Raw genomic sequence first — 23,400 nt, 5'->3', positions numbered from 1 at the left:
TTAAAAGATGTACATTGTAAATAGCTTGAGAATGTGAACCTCTCTAGGATAAAGGGTTATGGCTCCCCCCCCCCACATTAGATATTACATTTGAGGGGAGGATGCGAATATGAATAAATGAGCTGTATTTCTCTTAGATTGAGAAGATTCAGTGGTTTGAAATGAGTGGATACATTCAGTGCTGTTGGATTTAGGGAGGAGGACTTCGGTTCGGGGAAACTTGACAATATCTTCTCAACTTCAGTATTTAGAGGAATACACACGTGAGAAGACTCTTAAAAAAGAAAGTCAGTGAAGGGAGAGTTTCACAAAAAACTATTAAAACAAATTACAAAAGTATAGCAATTTAAACAGCATGTTACTGGCACAGGAATAGACAACTGAATTAGTGGAGTGGAGACTCCAGAATTAGACTCCAGAATTAGTGTATATGAGCAGATGGTATAAAACAAAGGAAGCTTTGGAAACCACAGGGATGACATGGGTTACTTAATAAAGGGTGTTGAGACAAATGGCTAATAAAAAGCTGAACCCTTCCCGAATTTCTTACACCAAGATAAATCTAGAAGTAGAAAATAAAAAGAAAGTAGTGGAATAAAAGAAGGGGGAAATATTTTTTTCCAGTTGTGGTGTGAGGAAGGGCTTTCTAAGAAAATGCAAAGATAAAAACCAAGATGGAAAATGAGGATACCTTTGAATACATAAAAACTGTGAATGTCTATATATTAAATCATCACCAAAAACAAGATTAAAGGAGAAATCAAAGATAGGTAGAGTATCTGTGAAAAGCATTCATATCCCTAATATATAAAAAAACTCTCGCAAATTATTTAGAGAGAGATAAACACCTCACTAGAGAAGTGGGGAAAGGAAGTACAGAGGACACTCACCAAAATAAAAATGCAGATAACCAGAAACAAATATGAAAGGGTGTCCAATCTCAACTTCACCCGAAACCCAAGAGTTCAAATAAAACAGCCCCATAGTGCCCATTGGAGAAGCAAGGGGGAGAGTAAGATCACCAGGGGATGTATTTGAAGGGACACTCTGAGGCCCTTTTGGAGAAAGTTTAATTTGTACTCACCTCTGGAGGGTTTGGCAGTCTGTATCCACTTCGGCTCTGTATATGCTCTCTGACACAGCAACACAACTCCTTGGAGTATATCCTAAGGGAAATCACTGGACAGCAATATATATATAATATTTATATTATATATATAAAATATTATATATAGTATATAATATATATGTGTGTATATTACATATACGTATATATATGTATTATATATTATATATGTGTATAATATATGTATTATATATTATGTGCAATAATATATATGTATATAATAATATATATGTGTTGCTTTGTAGTTTATAATAACAAGAAATTGGAAATTACCAGTACTTTATTTCTTAACAATACTTCAGTATATATATATATGTGGGAATATTATGCTATCTTTTTTTTTTTAAGATTTTATTTATTGGGGCACCTGGGTGGCTCAGTGGGTTAAGCCTCTGCTTTCAGCTCAGGTCATTATCTCAGGGTCTTGTGATTGAGCCCTGCATAGGGCTCTCTGCTCAGCAGGGAGCCTGCTTCCTCCTCTCTCTCTGCCTGCCTCTCTGCCTACTTGTGATCTCTGTCTGTCAAATAAATAAACTTTAAAAAAAAGATTTTATTTATTTATTTGAGAGAGAGAGAGTGAGAGAGAGCATGAGAGGGGAGAAGGTCAGAGGGAGAAGCAGACTCCCTGGAGAGCTGGGAGCCCAATGTGGGGCTCGATCTCAGGACTCTAGGATCATGACCTGAGCCGAAGGCAGGGGCTTAACCAACTGAGCCACCGAGGCGCCCCTATTATGCTATCTTTAAAAGGGGAGTTTATGTCAAGTTTTACTTATTACATATATTTATTGATATGTAAGATCTTCAAGATATTTTTATGAATGAAACAGCCAGTTGTTCAAACAGAGTATATCATGCATATATAAATATAAGGAGGGCTTTGGAAGAATATTCTCCAAAAGTTTAATTATAGTTGAACCTGGGTAGTGGGGTTTTTGCTTTTGTGTTTATTCCTTCATGTGTTACTGATATTTTTTGCACCCACCATGTATTATGTTGATAAATGGGAAAAACAAATACATTTATAATACATCCATGCGCGCGCGCACACACACACACACACACAAGAACCTACAAACCAGCTTCTGAACTTTCTCGTATTTCAATAAGGATATGACTTGTTAATGTGCTTATCCTGCTGTCGGTTTGTACACGTGTTGAGCATACCTCAGTGGCAGGTGCTCATTACCCTTAGTGACAGGCCGAGAGTTGTTCCATCTCACGGTCCGTTATGAGGGCCTTTCCTCTGGTGTTACGTGGAGCCTGAGGAACGGTGGTAGGAGCTGTTGTGCCTTCAGGTGCATTCTTTTCTTCTACCATCATGTTTTCCCCTTTTGGAGGAATTTCAGGGAGGACCCCCTGTTTGGCTATTGAAGACGGAAAATGTATGAGATTCTAGATGGCAGTGTCATAAAAGTGCGTGTCTTTTTACTTAGCTATATGAACAACATTTCATTTCATAAATTCTGGAAAAATATTTTTTGAAATTGAAATATAATCGACATATAACGTGGTATTAGTTTAAGGTATACTACATAATGATTCAATCTTTGTATACAATCTTTGTATACATCGCCACAATAAGTCTCATAAACATCTGTTGCCATACACAGTAATAAAATATTTTCCCCCTAATGATGAGAAGTTGTAACTTCCTAGCAACTTTCAAATATGTAATACAGTAGTATTAGCTATAGTCACCGTGCTGTACATTATATCACCATGATTTATTTATTTTATAATTAGAAGTTTGTATTTTTTGACCCTCTTCACCTATTTCATCTACCCTCCCCCACTGCCCCCCCCCACTCCTGCCTCAGTCAACCACCAGTCTGTTCTCCTATCTATGAGCTTGGTTTAGTTTTGTTCTGTTTTTGATTCCGCATATAAGTGAGATCATATAATATTTGTCTTTCTCTGTCTGACTTATTTCACTTAGCATAATGTTCTTAAGGTCCGTCCATGTTGTTGCAAATGGCAAGATTTTTTTCCTTTTTTTATGGTTAAATAATTTTCCGTTGTGTATATGTACACAACATTTTCTGTGTTCACTCATCCATCAATGGACATTTGCTTTGTTTTCATATCTTGGTTATTGTAAATAAGGCTGTAATGAACATGGGGTGCATATGTCTTTTTGAGTTACTGTTTTTGTTTTCATGGAATAAATACCCAGAAGCAAAATTGCTGAATCATATGGTAGTTCTATTTTTATCTTTTTGAGGAACCTATGAACTATTTTCCATAGTGGCTGTAACAACTTACATTCCTACTGACAGTGCATGAGGGTTCCCCTTTCTCCACATCCTCGCCAACTCTTGCTGTTTCTTATCTTTTTGATAATCACCATTCTGACAGGTGGGAGGTGATTTCTCACTGTGGTTTTGATTTACATTTCCCTGATGATGAGTGATGTTGAGCACCTTTTCATGTTCCTCTCTGCCATTTGTATGTCTTCCTTGGAAAAATACCTATTTAGGTCCCCTGCCCATTTTTAGATTAGACTGGGGTTTTTTGCTACTGGATTTTGTGAGTTCTTTATGTATTTTATGTATTAACCCCTTAACCAGATACATGATTTGCAAATATTTTCTCCCATTAAGTAGGTTGCCTTTTCTTTTTTCTATTTTTTTTATTATCATGCTCAATTAGCCAGCGTATCATTAGTTTTTGATGTAGTGTTCAAACAATTCATTGGTTGTGTGTAACTGTGTAACACCCAGTACTCATCACCACACGTGCTCTTTTTTTATGATTTCTTTTGTTGTGCAGATGGTCTGAAGTTTGACATAGATCTGCTTGTTTATTTTTGCTTTTGGTGTCGGATTTAAAAAATCATTGCCAAAGCCAATGTCAAGTAGCTTACCACTTACATTTCCTTCTAGGATTTGTATGGCTCAGGTCTTACATTTAAGTCTTTATTCTGAGTTCAGTTTTTTGTGCATGGGGCAAGATATGGTCCAGTTTCATTCTTTTGCTTCCACTTATCCGGTTTTCCCAACACATTTATTGAAGAGCCTGTCCTTTCCCCATTGTATATTCATGGCTTCATTGTTGTAAATTAATTGACCATATATATGTGGGTTTATTTCTGGGCTCTCTCTTTTGTTCCTTTAATCTATGTGCCTGTTTTTTAGGCCGATACCATACTGTTTTGAATACTGTAGCTCTTTAGTATAATTTGAAATCGGGGAGTGTGAAACCTCCAACTTTGTTCTTCTTTCTTGAGATTGTGTTGGCTATGCAAAAAATAATTTTTGACCCTTAGTTTCAGTTAGGATAAAAATCTAGTACAAATTTCCAGACATGTCTTGATTTTCTTTATTTTTTCATTTCTTTTTCATTGAGAATATACTTGTAGTCAGAAAAATTTGGTAAAGCTTTGCAGAAAAGAGGTAACTCATATTTTAAAAATGAATTGGCTAGAGATGATCACATACTCAGATTATTCTTAAAAGACATGCTTAAATTAAAAGGATATAAGGTGTATTTTAGTTCGATTAGCAGTAAGTACTGGCCCTGATTTTTACCAAGGATATATTACTTTCTGTTTCAGATGTTAAATAACTATATAATTATGACAGCCAGAGGACTTTCCAGTTGTAGTTCTACAGGCATATTATTATTACAACCGACTTTAAAAGAAAAGAAAGAAATACAAAGAGCTTAAATGTAGATGTTACTCAGTGAGGGTAGAAGCCTGGGGAAGAGGGGGTGGGACTTTTCCTCCGGGAGGTTGTGTGGCTGGTTAGGTCAACGTCGCTTGCCACTTTTCTGTGTAAAAGGATGCTCCTGGCAGTTGGTCTAGGACAGTCATGAGTACTTGCTGTGTACTTTCTAACGTCATCGGGAGGTCATACAGGCTACCTTCTCCTTCTCCGTTAGTCTCCCTTCCTCAACTCCTCCCTGGCTTTCCCTGCCCACACGTGCACAGACTCGCTTTCTGATACAACCCTGTCACAACCAAACCTCGGATGTCCCTGCTTCATGTATTTTATCTGTTGGCACATAATCTCTATCAGTCACACCAAAATGCAACTACAGTGGAGGGAAGAGAACACGGGGCTAAGCTCAGAGGCAGAAGCCTCTTCATCTACTCTGACCTCACTTTTCTGTCTGTACAATGGCCACCATAACACACGTTTTATACAGTTATCGCTCAGGAGATGAAATGGTGGATACATGTCTGTTAGGGTGAGATCTGGCTGCATTTGACAAAAAACCAGCAACACTAAAGCAGTAGCTTTTCATAGAATAGAACTTTATTTTACTGTGAAATGGAAGTTCATTTATTTCCTGAGTACAAGTCTGGAGACAGGCTGTCCGGGACTAGCGTAGTACTTTGTGGTTATAGGAGCCAGTCTTTATCTCCTTTTGTGCTGCTGTTCTTGGTAGGTGGCTTCTATCTCATTGCCCAGAATGACCACTTGAGTTCCAGCCATCACGTCCAAATCCCAGCTAGGAGGAAGGAGGATGGTGCAAGAGGGGTGTGTCCCTTCCTTTAAGGAGTCTTCCACTAAGACTTGCTTACATCCTGTACAGAACCACATCAGATGGCCACGTACTCAGCTCAAAAGCAGCATTTATTATGAAAGAAAGATGTGGGGACAAATCAGCAGTCTCCGCCATGGTTTATGAAAGACTTTTGTGACCTAGGAAATGCTTCAAGTACAAAACAAATTTATGTAAATTGCCATGAGGCAGCCTCACATGCATTCACCCATTCACCAAGTGTTTATTAACCGCTTCCTGGAGACGTGGCCCGAGGACCAGCGTCCCATGCGCTTGCTCGTATATTTCTTAGTCAATTTATGTTGTCTCCAAAGAAAAGGGTTTGAGGGGTTTGTGTAGCTGTGATTTTTTTTTCCCTGCTTTGCCAAGCATGTGGGAACAGAACATTGCTAAGGTACGACATCCCTTTCTTTGGGAGGAGGGAGGAGAAGAGGGACAGTGGAGCATGGACTAAGCGGCAGCTCTCTAGCTCACCGGGATAGACTGCGTGCTCTGCTCTCCAGTCCTGGAGGTCCTGCCTTTTGTCATCAATCCTTCATGCTGATTTACATCTTGGGTCCTCACTTACTTTGGATATATGGCTTTTCCCCTATTTTAAGCACGTGTGCTGGATGAGCTCTTCATCCTTTGCCTTCTTCCTTTCACATAGGGAACGCTGTGTTTGGACAGGCATGTCTTTTAGTCGGGAAGCAAAGATACACATAGATAGATAGATAGAAAGATTGATCAGTGAGTGGGTGGACGGACAGATGGATAAATATAGACAAGCAAGCGAGCATGTGTGACCTAAGGCAGCATTGTCCCTTACGGCTGTTTCTCAGGGGGACCCAGAGTGTGTAGGACCACTAAGGAGATAGGATCTACAGTCCCAGGCTCAAGATACTCCATTTGGAAGGAATTCAGAGACGTCTAATATCATCCCCCTAATCTCTCAGGAATTGATGGCGGTGGCTTTCTATTTTTAATCTTGTTTTGTTATGAAAATGTTCGAAGAGTCAGAAAACAGCCAGAAATGTACCACTGAGATGGAACAAATATTAACACTTTGCCATATTTACTTTAAAAAACACAAAATGAAATCTGATAGATGTAGAGCATTTCTCCCATGTAAATACATGGTCCTTGTGTCATCCACGTCTTTGCATAAATCCCACCGTATCTGGGACACTGTCCCCAGACTTCCGACGTAAAACCACCCCCTCCATCAGCCGCTAACCTCTTCTTGCTAGCAGTGCTCACCGCCCGACATCTGTAGTGTACTTATTTGCTTGTCTTCTCTCTGTCTCCCTTTGCGGGCACGTGGGCCATGCGAGAACGGGATGTGGCTTTGTTCCTGAGCAGTTTCCTGCGTCTCCCAAGGGGCTGACATGAACGAGGACCCCGTGCACAGAGCTGAAGTCTCTGTTAGGCTTCCTGACCCATCACCTTCCTCCCTGCTTCTCTCCCCAGGGGTCACTGCTGACCTAGAGTTTTAGATATCTTCCCCATCCTTGTCTTTATATAATCTAATTTTATTTATCCCTATGTGTGTGCAATGTGTATACTCCAGAACAATTGGTGGTTTTGTATAGCTTTAAAATATTACATAAGCAAACTACTTATATCCTCCATCACTTGCTTTTTCTCACCCAGCATTATGTGTTCGGGACTTATCTACATGCACCCACAAATATTTACTTCATACATTTCCTATTCTACAGTATTCCCTTTAGGATTTTATCCCAATGGGTCTATTTTTGGCCAGAGCCTTTTGATTTTTAGTTGTTTTGAAAGATTTTATTAGTTTATTTTAGAGAAAGAGAGAGAGAGTGCCTGGGGGCAGAGGAGGAGGGAGAGGGACAAACCGACTCTACACAGAGCATGGAACCTGACCTAGGGCTGGATCCCATGACCCTGAGATCTTGACCTGAGCTGAAACCAAGAGTTGGTTGCCCAACTGACTGAGCCACCCAGGCACCCCTTAGCCAGAGCCTTGTAATATCACCTTTCTTTTGTCAGGGACTCTCTGAATTTGACCTGTGGCAACAATTGTACCAATTCTAGAAATGGGTTAGAAAATGGGTAATACGGTAAATTTTATATTATATGTATTTTATCATAATTAAAATATTTAAAAACTTATACCAAATTGCATACTTGGGGAAAAAATAAGTGAAGTTAGAAGGGGAACCAAGTAACTGCGTTCAATAAGAATTGTACTCTTTGTAAAAGATAAAATTACTGTAAATGGTATTTTTAGAGAGTGAATTTTACTCAGCACAATTGAATATGTTTATTTATAAAATCCTCTTTTTCAAGGAATTATGATTTTGTTCGTTTTATTTTAGAGAGAGATGGGGAGGGACAGAGGGCGAGGGAGAGAGAGAGAATCCCAAACTGAGCGCGGACCCTGACGTGGGGCTCATCTCACAACCCTGGGATCGTGACCTGAGCCGACATCAAGAGTTGGACTTGATGCCGACTGGGATGGAGCCACCCAGACACCCCTCGATCTTATGAAGTAGAAAATAGATTTCCCTCAGAGGAGACATGCAGGTGGCTAACAGGTGCATAAAAAGGTGCTCAACATCACTCATCATAAGGGGATGCAAATGAAAACAAGGAGCTGTCACCTCATACCTGTCAGAATGGCTGACATTAAAAAGAAAAACTGGTTCAGCCATTGTGGAAAACAGTATGGAGGCACCTCAGAAATTTAAATATGGAACTACTCTCTGATCTGGCACTCCCGCTCTTGGGTGTATTTCCGAAAGAAATGAAATCATCGTCTTGAAGAGATACCTGCATTCCTATGTTCATAGCAGCATTGTGAACAGTAGCCAAGGTGTGGAAACAAATGAGATGTCTTTGGACAGATGAATGGATAAAGAAGACGTCTCACACACACACACACACACACACACACACACACACAAATACACAGATGCTGGACTGTTATTCAGCTAAATATTATTCAGTTAAAAAAGAGGGAAGTACTGTCATTTGCAACAACGTGGATGAACCTATGGGATTTTGTGCTAAATGAAAAAAATAAACAGACTGAGAAAGGCAAACTCTGCATGGTTTCACTTATATGAGGAATCTAAAAATGAATGAATGAATGAATGAATGTAAATATGTGAGGTGACAGATGTGTTAGGTCCATGGGGGGTGGGAATCTTTTCACAGTGTATGTATCTATCAAATCACCATGTTATACTCTGTAAATATCTTAGCAGTTTGTCACCTATATCCTAATAAACCTGGGGGGGAAAAGGAAATAGAATTCCCTCAGATAAATCACATATTTCAGTATATAGTTCCCCCATAGTAGTAAATCGCTTTTCTTTCAGAGAGGGTAAACTAGAGAACAAATATGTCAGATTGCTCTACAGTAATATTTAGAATTCTTGGTTTTTGATAAGACTGTAAAAATCAGAAGTCTGTTTTTGCTGTAACATGACAATTTGACTCTAGACACAAGTACAGAATAACTTCAGTTTTTCTTTAGTACATGTTTAAGTATCCTCCTCCAGAGCTTCCTATTAAAAGAATACATGTTAGAGGACAAGGTTTTATTTAAAAGGCATTTTGTAGGTTTTGTAGATATTATTGAAAAAGTTAGGAAAGATCTTACCATCTGTAATTTTGAATAACGACTCAGTAGTCCTTGGCTAAATGTGAAATTGTTCTAGAAAGATCACATGATTGACCCTGTTTTGCATTTTGCTCATAAAAATCCATCAGGGCCATGAATGAATATCTTGTTTCTAGAGATGTAGTCAGACTTTAGTTAGCTAGTTAGCCATTTCAAAACAGGTCTTGTTATGCATTTTCTAAATTTGATTGGTAATTTCCTTGAGCCCTAGTAAATTTGAATACCTAAATGTTTAAATATTAAACACACGAGTGTCAGTTAAATTAACTACCTGAGCATGGTTTTCTCTCTTCTCTTCAATAAGCAGACATTGACTGAGCATCTACCACATTCCTGGCATGGTGCTGGGGCCTGAGACCATCAGAGGAATAGGACAGGGTTCCTGCCCTCCTGGGTTGTAGAATCAGTGGTTGAGACAGACTTTTTTTTTTTTTAAGATTTTATTTATTTATTTGTCAGAGAGAGAGAGAGGGAGAGAGAGCAAGCACAGGCAGACAGAATGGCAGGCAGAGGCAGAGGGAGAAGCAGGCTCCCTGCTGAGCAAGGAGCCCGATGTGGGACTCGATCCCAGGACACTGGGATCATGACCTGAGCCGAAGGCAGCTGCTTAACCAACTGAGCCACCCAGGCGTCCCATTGAGACAGACATTTAATCGAGCTGTCAAAGAATGATGATCAGGGCTACAACAGAAGTAGAAACGTTCCTCCCCAGGTGGCCAGGACTCTTACTGCAGTAGGTCGACCAACCTTTGACAACAGTGGCAGGAAATGCAGGGATAGGTGTCAGGGTGGGGATGGTGGGAGAAATTTTAAGCCTACCTACCAATCTTTATCAACTTCTTTCTCCAAGTACTACTAGTACCGGTAACGGTAACGACGGCAACTTATCATTTGGGCAATTGATCTTTTCTTAATCTTATATGAAGTATGACTAAAAAGATGTTTAGAAACTTTTAATGTTGTTGAATTAAAAAACAGACTTTATTTTTTAGAACCGTTTAGGTTCACAGCAAAATTGAGAGGAAGGCGGGGGGCTCCTTGGTGTCTCAGTTGGTTGTCTGTCTTCAGTTCAGGTTATGATTGAGTCCCGCATTGGGCTCCTTGCTCAGCAGGGAGCCTGCTTTTCCCTCTGCCTGCTGCTTTCCCTGCTCACGCTCTCTCTGTGTCAAATAAATAAATAAATAAAATCTTTAAAAAAAATTGAGAGGAAAGTACACTTCTCTTCCCTGGCCCCACACATGCATGGTCTCCCCTGTTATCAACATCCCCCAACAGAATGGGACATGTTACAGTTCATGAACCTGCATTTTCACATCTACACACCATTTCTACCCCAAAATCCATAGTTTACATTGGGATGTACTTTAGGTGTTGTACATTCTACGGGTTTCAACAAATGTACAAGGACAGTAACCATCTATCTCGTACCATGCAGAATAGTTTCACGGCCCTAAAAGACCTCTGTGCTCTGCCTGTTCACCCCTTCCTCCCCTGTTTTATTGAATTTTACGTATAATCTAAGCAAGAAGAGTTTGCCTGAACTGCAAAAGCAGGTCCAGCTGGACTGCCTGCCAGAGCCCTCCAGCACATTCCGGAATTACCACTGATGGTGTTAGCCCTTCGGTCATCTGTGCTTGTTCGAGAGCTGCTCTATTTAGCAGAAATGCCCAGAGTTGATGTCAGGGTCTGTGGCATTAAATCTGTGTGCATTTTAAAACCAAGGAGTGGGGTGGATGTGCTCACGGCCAGCTTGTGGTCACCACCCTCTCTCCCCCACTCCTCACACACTGGCCACATTCGTCTTTACAGAAAAGCTGGGAGTCCCCAGACAGAACCACCTCTGTATTCCTGCGGGCTGGGTGTTTTCTGTGCTCCAGATGTCTGGTTACAATACAAACAGACCTATTTGCTTTTAGGGAAGCAAATGTTTTCTGTGTTCAACTGAGCTTGTACAATTTCATTAAGAAGCTAATCATTAGCCCTGATTAAGTAAACAGTGGATGTTTGGCATGAATATTTTAACTCCCTATTTCCAAGCTGGCTCAGCCTTCTTCAGGGTACTGTTGTTACCTGGGACCAATAATTTTTCAGTCCCCTGTGCAGTTTTCCACTCCATCATTACGGACTGCCCTTCCCATCCCCATTCAACTGGAGAAGAGAACCAAGGCTCTCCCCGAGCCCCAGCCGTGAAGCCCTTGGTCCTCTACTGTTCATTAGAGGACTTTTTTCTCACAGTCTAAATAGTGACTCTCACAGCTGCCTGCTCCTGTGCAGAGCAAGAGACTAAATTCTGCATCTTTTTCTTTTTTCTTTTATTTATCTATTTATTATTTTTATAATTTTTTATTTTTTATTAACATATAATGTATTATTAGTCCCGGGGTACAGGTCTGTGAATCGTCAGACTTACACACTTCACAGCACTCACCATAGCACATACCCTCCCCAATGTCCATAACCCCACCACCCTCTCCCTTCCCCCTCCCCCTGGCCACCCTCAGTTTGTTTTGTGAGATTAAGAGTCTCTTATGGTTTGTCTCCCTCCCGATCCCATCTTGTTTCACTTATTCCTTTCTTGCCCCGAAAACGCCCTACATTGCCTCTCAACTTCCTCACATCAGGGAGATCATATGATAATTGTCTTTCTCTGATTGACTTATTTCGCTCAGTGTAATACCCTCTAGTTTCATCCACGTCATTGCAAATGGCAAGATTTCATTTCTTTTGATGGCTGCATAGTATTCCGTTGTACATATATACCACGTTTTCTTTATCCATTCATCTGTTGATGGACATCTAGGTTCTTTCCATAGTTTGGCTATTGTGGACATTGCTGCTATAAACATTCGGGTGCACGTGCCCCTTCAGATCACTACAGTTGTATCTTTGGGGTAAATACACAGTAGTGCGATTACTGGGTTGTAGGGTAGCTCTATTTTCAACTTTTTGAGGAACCTCCATGCTGTTTTCCGGAGTGGCTGCACCAGCTTGCATTCCCACCAACAGTGTAGGAGGGTTCCCCTTTCTCCGCATCCTCGCCAGCATCTGTTGTTTCCTGACTTGTTAATTTTAGCCGTTCTGACTGGTGTGAGGTGGTATCTCATTGTGGTTTTGATTTGTGTTTCCTGCTGATATTTTTCTAATTCAACTTGATATTGCCACCATTTTCCATCCTTCCGTGTTTGCCTTTATAAGCTTTTTTTGGCTTTAACAAAGATTGGCGTTTTTCTTGGTGACATTAAGTGTATGTATAAAAGTATATACTTAATATGAAGCATTTATTTTCAAACCTGGGAGAGAGCAGAAGAGATAAAGATGCACAAAGCTTCAAACAGTTGTTGCCAGTGACTCAGACATTATTAATATTGCTGTAGGCATGATGGACTGGAGTGCTGGTAGAAGGGCTTTCTATGGGGAAGAATATGTTAGATACCAAGTTTCCAAAGTGTGTTTCTTGGAGTCTTAAACAAATCTGGCAAGTGTTTAGAAGGGGAAAAAAAAGGTTTTGTGGCTACGTAAAACTGGGAAGTCCTCCTACAAAATTCTTTGTGTTTTAGTGATTTACAGTGTGTATTGCCACATTAGAAGCTGTAAGAATTTCTGCCATAAGGAAATTTGTTCAGCTTTACTTTTTAAAAAAAAGATTTATTTATTTATTTGAGAGAAAGAGAGAGAACATGCAGGGGGAGGGAAAGTGAAAGAGGGCGAGGGAGGGAGAATTTGGAGCAGACTCTGCCCTAAGCCAGAGCCCAATGCTGGACTCCACCTGGGGCTCCATCTTATGACCCCCAAGATCACAACCTGAGCCAAAATCAAGAGTTGGATGCCTAACCAACCTCGTCACCCAGCTGCCCCTGTTTAACTTTCTTGAACACAGTGTTTTGCACAGTCATGTGTCTACAAATGCCTACTTTTTTTTTCCTTAATCTTTTTTTTTTTTAGATTTTATTTATTTATTTGACAGACAGAGACCACAAATAGGCAGAGAGGCAGGCAGAGAGAGAAAGAGGAGGAAGCAGGCTCCCAGCCGATCAGAGAGCCCGATGCAGAGCTCGATCCCAGGACCTTGAGATCATGACCTGAGCCGAAGGCAGAGGCTTTAACCCATTGAGCCATCCAGGTGCCCCTTTTTTTCTTAATCTTAATCTCTCACCTGGAACCGAGCCTCCGAACCAGTGGAACACACTCGTACTTTGCCGTGCAGCGAGAGTCTCTGGGGGTAGTCGAGGGCAGTGGTTCTTGGACCTGAGTGTGCATCAGCATCCCGGAGGGCTTGTTAAAATACACGTTGCTGGGTCTCACCCCCAGAGTTTCTGATTTGAGAAGTCCGGTGTGGGTTGAGAATCTGTATTTCCAGTGAGGTTCCAGGGGCGGCTGCTGCTGCTGCTGCTGGTGGGGCCCACACTTGGAGAAGAACCAGTCTGTGGTCAAGCTGGAAGGAAAAGGAAAGTTCCAGGGGGAAGCGGTGGTACGACACGGGTGCGGCTAGACAACGTGAGCGTTAATGTACACCTGTGGCGTCTACTGACTGAGCCTGCTGTGTTCCAGGCTGTGCGAGGTGCTGGGGACGCAGGCACGGGGGCAGTCGCAGGCCTGGTCTTTGCCTTCAGGAGCTTCCGGGGTAGCAGAAAGGCAGGTGGTAGCAAACAGGCACAGGAAATGGGTCAGTCGGTCCAAATAAATGGGAAGACCCCTGCGAAGGGAGCCAACTGCGCTCCGATGCTGAACAAAAGTGGTCTGGAAAGATCTCTGGGAGGTGGCGGTGACATTGGGGCTGAGACAGGCCGTGAGACACTGGGGGCCCTGAGATGATGAGGTCAACGATTTAACCGGGATAGAGACACGTGTGACGGCCCTGACGGGGCTGGGGAGGGGGGCAAGTTCCCGGAACCAAAGGAAGGCCGGTGCGGCGGGAGGCCAGTTAGCAAGAGAGAAAGTGCAAGAAAGGGAGGAGAGGAGGCAAGGGAGGGCCAGGTCAGCAGAGTCTGGGTCTCATCCCAAGTGCAAAAGGCTCCGGTGAATATTTAAAGTTGTGTCGTGAGAAGGAAGGGGTGTGAGGGGAAGGGCAGATGCTTTTCCAGCAGCAGGAAGGCAGGGGCCGGCGTCGGGGTAGAAATGGGGCTGCCGTTGGGGTCAGGGCCGCTGTGTGCCCGTGGGCTCTAGGGGGCGCCACTTGCATGGATCGCTTGTTCTGCTTGAGGTGGAGGGACCTGAATGGCTCCCCGGGGCATCACGGAGGCAGCTTGTACAGGATTTGATGGTGGATCACATGTGAGGCTCAGCAAAGAGAGGTGCTGAGAATGACTCTTGGGCTCCTGGCTTGAGCAAGGGACACGAGACGACCGAGAGCAGGAGGGGAGGGAGGGGGGCCACTTCGTCTGGGAGAGGGGACCGAACACAAGAGTTACTTTCCAGGAGGCTGCGGAACGGCCACGGCCACTATTACTCCGCAGACACAGTAACTGGCCTCTTGCCGGTACACGAAAGAAACGATGCTGGGGTTTCAGAAACATTCTTCTTAGAGAGTGGCCCTGTATGTCACAACTTGAAGGCTGCCTGGGTGCCCTGAATTCGAAAACAAATAAGGCCATTTAACGCTAAACATAATGTTGTCTTTCTCTCATAAGTCAAAGAGCACTTCAGAATCTCAGAGACCTTTAGTGTTGCTGGTAACAAACCACACCATGATTTACTGGCAAAAACAGCCGTTTTTATTACGCTCGTGGATTTTGTGGGTTAGGAATGAAGACGGGGCATAGCAGGCTCACTCGCCTCTGTTCCATGATGTCTGGGCTCAGCTGGAAAGACCTGTCAGCTGGGGGGACTTGACGGATGGGGGCCGGGTCGTCTGGAGATGTCTTCACTCCTACGTCTGGCAGGCGGCGCTGGCTGTCAGCGTGAGGGCCTACCTGTGGCCTCTCCACGGGGCGCGGGCCCTTCACCGCAGGGTGCCTAGAGGGCCCCTGACACTCTGACTCGGTGGCTCAGGACCCCAAAGGTGAGTCATTGTTGCAAAGACCTTGAATCTCTAAATGACACGGGACAGGTAGCCGAATCCATGTTTGGCTTCACAGATGCTAGAACAGAGAGGGACTGCGGTGCTTAGCAGGCTGCCTCGGGGACCATCTGATCGTCATCTGCCTCGGGGAAGAAGAGTCTGGTAAAAGGGAAGAGCTGGGTGTTTTGCATTAAACCAGAAGACCAGGATAGTCGTACTTCGGCTGCGAGCCAGTCATGGGTAAACAAGTACTTTTCCATTCTCTCCCACTGGCTCAGCCCTGAGAGGTGAGCAACACGCGGAGTTCATGCTCCCTGGGTCATGAAAGGAGGCTTACGAGCCAGGACGTACGAGACATACAAGGTCTGGGTTATGTAAACAGTGCATGTACGTGGACTTCCCAAGACCTCTGCTCTTAGGTCCATTCTGACAGGCTTTGTGCATCAGCTAGCAATGCATGGGGCTGCGAATTTGGAAGTGATTCTTGATTTGGGTTTTGGGTAGTCTCTGATGATTGTAGCGCACCAGTCTATGTTAGATGCCCTAGCGCTGAGATCCTGGATGGAAGGCGGCAGGTTCCAAAAAGGGGAGTGAAGGCATCCCAGGAAATGTGCAACATGATTCACCGGGGAGAGCAGAATACCTACTACTACTTTTTTTTTTCTTTTTGCGCCTAGCATGGAGCTCCTAACCTGAGATCCAGACTTGAACTGAGATAAGAGTCGGACGCTCAACCGACTGAGCCACCCAGGCTCCCTTGAAATCCTACCTCTGTCTCTTAAAAATTTTTTAATACATGTTTTTGTGCACCTCTTATAGACTACTAAATATAATAATAGTGAGTTTACAAAATTTGTGAATGACTAGTTAAGTATGCAATTCTGTTTGTGCTCAAAAAGTTGCTTTTTTCATTGATGGGGCATTTATCCCTTAGAGCTGATAGTATTGAAACTTTATTATGCGTACAAATGACCTGGAGAAACTCAATTTTTCTCTGCTCAGTGCAAGAGTGCTTAGAATTTGGGAAATTGATTCACACTATCTAAGCTCACTGGAGACTGATTTATAAACCAAAATGCCAAATTTATAATTTTCTGATAGTTTGAAAACTAAACTTCTCATTTATACATATTGGGCTTTTTTCTTGGACAAAGTAATTTCTCTGAGGCTATGAAATGCCAGACAAAAGGCTCAATGAACCTTCAACTAGAAAGAAAATTTGGGGCTCCTCAAGGCTATTTGCTAGAAGCCAAGGTAGCATAGTAGCGGGTTATTCGTGGGATAGAATGATGGCTAACAGCGTGCGCTCGGGTGGCCAGACCACCTGTGTTCAGCTGTGCCTCAGCGACCTCCCAGCTGCAGTGTGACCTTGGGCTAAGGAAGGAACCTCTCTGTGCCTCTTGCTCCATCTGCAAAATGCGGACACTCGTAGTTCCTACTCACTCTGAGCACGATCCCTGGAAAATGCTTAGATCAGGGCCTGGCACAGGCCAGGAACCCAATCACTGCTGGTGTTTCTTCTCTATTCTAGGCATGTTTCTTTCTGAAGAATTTCCCTTTCGTCTAGAATCAGCAACTCTGGAGGCACAGTCTTATCACACAATACCCTCCTTTCAATTTGCCTCAGCTTTGTTTGGTGCCTTGGTTACTTCAGCCTCTGAACACCATAGGGTACCTGGGTTCTTTCTGTGTCCCCAGAACCTACCGTGATGCCTGGCTCTGAAACACAGCCCTTAACAGTGGATGGTACATGGACCTCAGGGCAGGTCTTTTGATTGCAGTTCATTTGGTCCAAATTGAATAGCTTTTGGCCAAAGGCATGAGCAGATTGAGAAAGGGAAGTCTAGATCCCCGTTGCCAACTCAAAAGCTTTGCGGTCTAGCCAGCGGTTCTGGTGTGTGATGAAGGTACTGGTGGGGGGAGGGGAGAGCGGCGCTGACCTAGAGCGTTAGTGTGCCCCGATAAAGACATCCAGATTTCAATTTCAAAACTCTGCGGGCCAAGCAAGATCTCTGAGCAGATTTGGCATCTAAGTTTTGAGCTCTGGTATAGATGAAAATGGGACTAGATAAAAATGTACAAATATATGTGTTATTTCCTATCCTACAGTATGATGAAAGGGCTAGAACAGTGTCCTTTCTCTTTGTGTGAAACCTCTCTCTCCAGGCCCATTGTGGAAATGATTAGAAAGCCCTTCTCATTTCATAAAATGAGTCCAATCATTTACATACTCAGTATGTCAAGCGCATTATCGAGAGTAAGTCCAAGCATCAGTGCTGTTACATAACAAATAAGGGCTCACAGTTCCTGCTAAACGTTTCTCTCGCTGGTAAGTTTTGGGGTGAAGGTTTCCTGATGCCAGCACCTTTTCCCATCAGTAATGCTTCTGCGGATGGGATGTAATGGTGAATCACTCCCAGGAAAACTCCAGCATTTGTCTAATCTGGCCACTGTCTTTGAGACATGGAGCTGCGTTTTCTGAGCTTTGCTGGAGCTCAGGGGTTCTTCTTACCAGTCTGTCTTCCTAGCTGCTCACAGGTGCTTGCCCGCAGGAGATGAGATGTATCTTGTGACCCACTCACTGTGGTTGGGGCTCACTCGCCTTTCTGTCACCCCAGCAATTACAAGCGACTGTGGCGGCAATGAGGATTTGTTCACTGACTACGGAGGGCCTGTCCGGTCAGCTCTTCCGGCAGCTGTCACCTCCCACAATGTTGAGCATATTTTGATTTTGTCCATCTGGTCTTATGCATCTCTTATCATGGGACCTCTAGAGAAGATGTGTGTGTGTGGCCCTTGGACATATTTTCTCTCCTATTTGGATAGTGCCGTCTTAATTACCCTGGAATTTAGTTAAGAACTGGTCAGACACCTTAACCTCCCTACCTCTGTCCCCAGTCTGTCTTCTCTCCCTCCTTCCATCAACCACCAGAACGGGCTTGTTGGAGAGTGAAAACATGGGTTAAATAATACTGGGCAGGAGCACCTGGGTGGTTCAGTTGGTTAAGCATCTACCTTTGGCTCAGGTCATGATCCCAGGGTCCTGGGATCAAGACCCGTGTGTGATGCTCTGCTCGGCGGGAGCCTGCTTCTCCCTCTACCTGATGGACCCCTGCTTGTACTCTCTCTCTTTTTGTGTCAAATAAATAAATAAAATCTTAAAAAAAAAATCATACAAAAAAATAATCATACTACTGGGTAATGTTTGTTGACTGCTTACCATATAATGCTAGGAACTGTGCTAAGGGCTTTTTGAGCAGCATTTCCTTCCATCTCACACATCCCCAGGAGGTAGGTTCTCTTCTTATTCCCAATTTAAAGACAAAGAAATAGAGGCACAGAGGAGGCTCCAGGGACTTGCCCGAGGTCCTATAGCCCTAGGTGGCAGGGTCAGTCCTTGGGCAGGGTCCTTCTGCCTCTAGAACCCACCAGGTTGTACTGGGCCATCCTCAGAGGTGGCTAAAATCCAAAGCAGAGTCAACGAAGTCTAAGCAAAGCCTTGGGACCACGGAGGAAGGGACTACTACTTCGGAGAGGTACTGCTTGGAAAGCATTGCTGGAGGGCCTGGGGCGGCCTGAGGGCTAAAAAGTCAGCCATCTTAGGGGTGGAGAAAACGAGGACAAAGCAGGCTAATACTGAGTAGAGTCTGGGGCCGGGAAAGCCAGTGCTCTGTGGCGAGGGTGCCAGCGAGAGACATGGGGGTAGGGGAGAGTAGTCAGGAGGGGAGCCGTGGGAGGAGCAGGAGTCCTGTCCCAGGATGACCTTCTCCTCCCATGGAAAATGGCCCCTGTGTGTAGGTGGAGGAGGATGGCTTCAGCACGGCACATGCTCACTGTGGAGGCACAACCTGCCCTTCCACGGAGGGGCAGCGCTGTGGGGAAGGGCTCTCCTGAGGGCTGTGCTTCACAGGGGGAAGTGCGTGGCCCGCCTGACCTTACAGTGTGGCCCAGAGAACAGAGGAAAAATGCTTCCTGTGTCAGGCGCTTCTGGGAGCAACAGGAACACACAGCTGCACGCTCCCCCCTCTTCAGCTGCTTCTTCCCGGCACTCTTGACCTTGTGCTGCCAGAGACCGTCCTGCTACCCAGACACAGCTGGGAGTGTCTGAGGCCAGACCTCCGGCGACCCGAGGAATGTAGAAAGCCCCCCACTCAAGCAGGTTGGAAATAAAGTAGTTTCTCACCCTCTGAATAAGATTTCTCTAGGTACTCTGGTCCTGCTGGGTGACATGGCTGGTCTGCGACGTGGTTCTCCCAGCCCACCCCAGCCTCTGGGAAATTCATCCTTCTGGGGAATTCTTGAAGAATGTCAAAGAGTTAGGTACCCTCTGTGACCCTGCTTCCTTTTCTTGTCCTTTATAAAGCACTTTGATGGAACCGCTTCCCGCTCTGTACTCTCGTCAGCCCCTCCCAGTAAGAACCGTGTTACTGTTCCCCAGCCCCTTCCCCAGCACTGGGCCTGCCCTTACCTGTTAATTACGCTGCCCACCCACGCCTTCTACTTTCTATGACTCTGTTCCAACATCCAGATCTCCCATGCCTGGAACCAAACCAGCAGTTTAGGATTTTAATAGGAGCCTCTGATCATTTCACACACAAGTTTGGGCTAGCCAGAGACAAGGAAATAAATGTTCCACGTTTTTAAAAAATCCAGTGTTTTTTTTTCCCCCCTACTTCCGCAAGTCCCTAGGTTTCCAGGAACTGATATCTGTGGCCTAGCCGTGGACATTAATGTCTTTTTTTTAAAAAAGATTTTTATTTATTTATTTGACAGAGATCACAAGTAGGCAGAGAAGCAGGCAGAGAGAGAGGAGGAAGCAGGCTCCCTGCGGAGCAGAGAGCCCGATGTGGGGCTCGATCCCAGGACCCTGGGATTATGACCTGAGCCGAAGACAGAGGCTTTAACCCACTGAGCCACCCAGGCACCCAGACATTAATGTCTTATTGTAGGTGAGGTCTCACAGAAGCCAGAACTCTGCAGCGGGCGGCCCTCATTAGGGGGGCACTGGTGAGCTGCCCTGATAAGGAACGTTTGCTGAGCCTCATAGCTGCTCGTTACCAGCAAGCCTTCCTACGTACTGGGTAGGTAAGGTGCAAGACCACGGCCCCGCTGGAGAGCAGCCAAATTGAGAGGAAGTCTGCAGGACTGAAGGTTCTGAGTTGGTGAAACAGCTTTAAAATTTTTTTCATTATTGAAATATAACTGATAGACCATGTTGTATGAGCATCAGGTGCACGACATCATGTTCCAGCAATTCTGTACGTTACGCAGTGCTCACCGTGGTAAGGGTTGTCGCCATCTGTCAACTTACCATGTTATTACGATATTACTGACTATATTCCCTGAGCTGTGCTTTTCCTCAAAAACAGCTTTGAAACAAGGCCAAGCCCTACCTGTAATGGACTGAGGCGGTGGCTCTCTTCAGTCGAGGTTAGAGGTGGGTGAGAGCCACGTACAGCCATGACACCCACCCACCCAGACTCTATGGCATCCCTAACCCCTTGTAGACAACCATGTCTCTGTCTCACCACAGAAGATTTTAGGCCGTCTTCACGCAGACCCTTTTCTTACTGGGGTGTAGATTTTGATAAAGAATCAAAGATCAATCAAGACATTACTCTTTTTTATTCCTTCAAGACACATATATTGAGCACCTACTGTATGCCAGATGTCACGCTAGGTTGATACAGAGATGAGTAAGACTGTCTCTGCCTGAGCCCCCAGGCTGGTTAGTGGGAGGGAGAGGAAAACAAGGGTAGACAAGGAGATGTGATGATCAAGACTGTAGAGTGGAGGAGGGGTATGGGGTAGAGAATCACATAAGGTTTTGGAGGAATGGACACTTGAGCTGACACTTGGGTGAAGTCACACTCTTCCTGGTGACTCCCAAACCCTAAATCAGTGGCTCCCTATATTGTGACTTTATTATTATTATTATTATTTAAATATTTTATTTATTTATTTGACAGAGAGAGGCACAGCGAGAGAGGGACACAAGCGGGGGTGCGGGGGAGGGTGGGTGAAGGAGAAGCTAGATTCCCACCAAGCAGTGACCCTGATGTGAGACTCAATCCCAGAACCCTGGGATCATGATCTGAGCCACCTAGGCACTCCTATTGTGTGACTTTAAAATATTATGTTCTTAATTACACTTGAATTTTAAAAAACTAATTCATTAATTTAAAAAACCCCTTATGTCAGATGTCCCTGCTTCTTCTCAAGAGGGTCCTCCTTTGTTTTGAGTGTCTCAAAGCATCACACTTCCACGTTTCCATCTATCTGAAACTTGCCTTTTGGCCATGGGGTCACCACAGTCAGTAGTCTCAGCTTTGTTGAGGAAAAAGTAGGAGAAGCTCATCAGAGTCATAGCAGCAAGAAATACAGATTCTTTTTTTTTTTTAAAACATGTAATATATTATTAGCCCCAGGGGTACAGGTCTATGAATCGTCAGGCTTACACACTTCACAGCACTCACCATAGCACATACCCTCTGCAGTGTCCATAACCCAACCACCCTCTCCCTCCGCACCCCACCCCCCGGCAACCCTCCATTTGTTTTGTGAGATTAAGAGTCTTATGGATTGTCTCCCTCCCGATCCCATCTAGTTTCATTTTTTTCTTTCCCTACCCCTCAAACTTTGCCTCTCAAATTCCTCATATCAGAGAGATCATATGATAATTGTCTTTCTCTGATTGACTTATTTCGCTCAGCATAATACCCTCTAGTTCCATCCATGTCATTGCAAATGGCAAGATTTCATTTCTTTTGATGGCTGCGTAGTATTCCATTGTACATATATACCACATCTTCTTTATCCATTCATCTGTTGATGGACATCTAGGTTCTTTCCATAGTTTGGCTATTGTGGACATTGCTGCACGTGCCCCTTCGGATCCCTGCATTTGTACCTTTAGGGTAAATACCCAGTAGTGCAATTGCTGGGTCATAGGGTAGCTCTGTTTTCAACTTTTTGAGGAACCTCCATGCTGTATTACAGAGTGGCTGCACCAGCTTGCATTCCCACCAACACTGTAGGAGGGTTCCCTTCTCCGCATCCTCACCAGCATCTGTTGTTTCCTGACTTGTTAATTTTAGCCATTCTGACTGGTGTGAGGTAGTATCTCATTGTGGTTTTGATTTGTATTTCCCTGATGGCGAGTGATGTGGAGCACTTTTTCATGTGTCTGTTGGCCATCTGGATGTCTGCTCTGCAGAAATATTTGTTCATGTCCTCTGCCCATTTCTTGATTGGATTATTTGTTCTTTGGGTGTTGAGTTTGATAAGTTCTTTATAGATTTTGTATACTACCCCTTTATCTGATACATCATTTGCAAGTATCTTCTCCCATTCTGTCAGTTGTCTTTTGGTTTTGTTGACTGTTTCCTTTGCTGTGCAAAAGGTTTTGATCTTGTTGAAGTTGCAATAGTTCATTTTTTCCCTTGCTTCCCTTGCCTTTGCGATGTTCCTAGGAAGAAGTTGCTGCGACTGAGGTCGAAGAGGTTGCTGCCTGTGTTTTCCTCAAGGATTTTGATGGATTCCTTTCTCGCATTGAGGTCTTTCATCCATTTTGAGTCTATTTTTGTGTGTGGTATAAGGAATTGGCCCAGTTTCATTTTTCTGCATGTTGCCATGCAATTTTCCCAACAACATTTGTTGAAGAGACTGTCTTTTTTCCATTGGACATTCATTCCTGCATTGTCAAAGATTAGTTGACCATAGAGTTGAGGGTCTATTTTTGGGCTCTCTATTCTGTTCCATTGATCTATATGTCTGTTTTTGTGTCAGTGCCATACTGTCTTGATGATGACAGCTTTGTAATAGAGCTTGAAGTCTGGAATTGCGATGCCACCAACTTTGGCTTTCTTTTTCAACATTCCTCTAGCTATTCAAGGTCTTTTCTGGTTCCATATAAATTATAGGATTATTTGTTCCATTTCTTTGAAAAAAATTGATGGTATTTTGATAGGGATTGTATTAAATGTATAGATTGCTTTAGATAGCATCAACATTTTCACAATATTTGTTCTTTCAGTCCATGAGCATGGAACATTTTTCCATTTCTTTGTGTCTCTCTCAATTTCTTTCATGAGTATTCTATAGTTTTCTAAGTACAGATTCTTTTTCCTC

The 23,400-nt window shown here is 43.7% G+C and overlaps 1 protein-coding gene across 1 annotated transcript in view; it reads left to right on the top strand.

The window, feature by feature from the left end:
* Positions 1-23,400, top strand: part of LOC111143071 (ankyrin repeat domain 44) — a 353,405-nt gene that overhangs the window by 159,731 nt on the left and 170,274 nt on the right. The gene's annotated exons all lie outside the window — the stretch shown is intronic.

Source organism: Enhydra lutris, unplaced genomic scaffold, assembly GCF_002288905.1.
Source record: "Enhydra lutris kenyoni isolate GAN:26980312 unplaced genomic scaffold, ASM228890v2 scaffoldscaffold1, whole genome shotgun sequence".
Taxonomy (NCBI): domain Eukaryota; kingdom Metazoa; phylum Chordata; class Mammalia; order Carnivora; family Mustelidae; genus Enhydra; species Enhydra lutris.
The sequence above is the reverse complement of the archived record's forward strand: the minus strand, read 5'-3'. Positions and strand labels throughout refer to the sequence as shown.